The following is a 2,269-nucleotide window of genomic DNA, read 5'->3' as shown; positions in this document are numbered from 1 at the left end:
AACTTATATAAGAAGAAATTTTCCTCGTGCCTCCTGAAGAGGTGTCTAACCACTAAGACTGGAGAAAAAGAAACCTAGATTTAAATCTCATCTCGGTCCATTTTTAGGTGTATGACCTTACCCAGATACTTCAACTCTTTGTAACTCAGCTACAAAAAAATGGTAATAGCTACCTCATAGGCTCTGTGAGGGTCAAAGAAGCAAAGCAAACAGCACATGCCTAACACATAGTATGCACTCCATAATTGAAAGCTATTATTACTGTGATTCTAGGTATCTGACCCCCCAATTTTATTTTATTATTTTTAAAATATATTTTTATTGATTTTTTTTATATAGAGGAAGGAAGAGGAATAGAGTGTTAGAAACATCAACGAGAGAGACACATTGATTCAGCTCCTTCTGCACACTCCCTACTGGGATGTGCCGGAAACCAAGGTACATACCCTTGACCAGAATCGAACCTGGGACCCTTCAGTTCATAGGCTGACACTCTATCCACTGGGCCAAACCAGTTAGAGGTGTTGCCCCAATTTTGAATTATTTGCCTCCAATTCCTGAAAATGCACTGCTAAGTCATGTTATGTATAGAGAAAGTAGCTGTAGTAATGATGTTCTTACAGATACGAAAGTTAATTTGGAGGGTGATGAAGATACAAATTTTAATTTTATATTATCTCTGTGTATTAAACTGTATGAAGGCTCAAGGCAAGGATCTCATGGCTAGTGTTGCTTAGTTTAAAATCTGCTGAAGCCAAAGGACTTCCTTGATCAATGCCGACCAGCCTGCATGCAGTACTTAGAGCAGACTAAAGCTGCGATCTTTCGTTCTCCGTTGGCATTGCGTTGACAAGGGGAACACAGTGCGGCCTTCGATGGTGATTAGCTGGGAGAGTGGACCGTGAAGGGATCACAGAAGGGTCTGCAGTCAGCCAGGAAAATGTTCCCCGTGGGCAATTTATTAGAGACAGTTCCTACCAGCCCACTCTGTTCCGACGGCGATTCCTTTGGTTTCCAAGGCTGGGCTCCTCTTGAGGTTGGAAGGGGGCTGAACGTGCGCAGGAGGGGCGGTCAAGACCAGTTGCTAAACACTCCCCAAGGCACTAACTGCAAAATTCAAATTAAAGCTGTAGCTCTGAGGGTTAGACTCACCAGCCGGTGGGTTCTGCTTGAGTGAGGATCATGTCTCATTTATCTTTGTGTCCCCAATGCCTCACTCACTATGGTTCTGCACTCAATATATTTACGGATGCATGGCTCGTTATAATTTTGTTTTTCTGAAATGTCATGTGTAGAAACACTGGCACCATTTCTGAAATAAATGCACTTTAAAAATATATATATATTTTTATTGATTTTTTTTTTTTTACAGAGAGGAAGGGAGAGAAAGTTAGAAACATCGACGAGAACGTAACATCGATCAGCTGCCTCCTGCACACCCCCTACTGGGGATGTGCCTGCAACCAAGTTACATGCCCTTGACCGGAATCGAACCGGGGACCCTTGACTCCGCAGGCCGACGCTCTATCCATTGAGCCAAACCGGTTTTGGCTGAAATAAATGCACTTTTTAAAGTAGATGCTTTGGAAACGATGGCTTGTGAAGTCATAAGGAATACCAAGGGCCAAGCACTGAAGTTCAGCCTTTTACCTTATTCCTGAGAGAAGTGAATTTTGGAAACTGAGGCTTCCAGGTTAGAGAAGACAGCTAAGATGGCACAGCTCATAATTTGCAATATTTAAGACTTGAACCCAAGTCCGCCTCTTACTCGCAAGGCCAGTCTCGCATTAATTCAGCCAATCGTGCTCAGCCGGGCCCTTCCACGTGCAGTTCCACTTTGCACCCGGAAGGTGGGACCTGGTTTCCCCAGAAGAGCCGGTGCGTCCGGCCGCCGCACCCCAAACAGGAACTGGGTGTTCCAGGTAAAACGTGGCCACTGCGCATGCTCACAGCGCCCTTCTTCCCGCTTACCTCCTGGCCCCGAGACGTCACCGCCGCCTCTTTCCTGGGCAAGTTCAGGTCGGCCCGCCCACCGTGAAGTCAGCAGAGCCGAAGCCGGTCCTCTCTGAGACGTGGACGCCCTGCCCTTCCTTGGGCCTTTCCAACTTGGAAGCCAACATCGTGCTCCCGTTTCCCCCGGCATTCAGGCAGGAGCTTGCCAGTAGTCAAAATGGCCGCCGACGGCAGGCCCACCGGCGGAGACTTTTCATTGGCCCAGGCCAAATCCTAGTCCCGCCCACGTCGCTCCGAGGGCGGCGTCTCCGCCTAC

This window comes from Pipistrellus kuhlii, unplaced genomic scaffold (assembly GCF_014108245.1).
Source record: "Pipistrellus kuhlii isolate mPipKuh1 unplaced genomic scaffold, mPipKuh1.p scaffold_m20_p_5, whole genome shotgun sequence".
NCBI lineage: Eukaryota > Metazoa > Chordata > Mammalia > Chiroptera > Vespertilionidae > Pipistrellus > Pipistrellus kuhlii.
The sequence above is the reverse complement of the archived record's forward strand: the minus strand, read 5'-3'. Positions refer to the sequence as shown.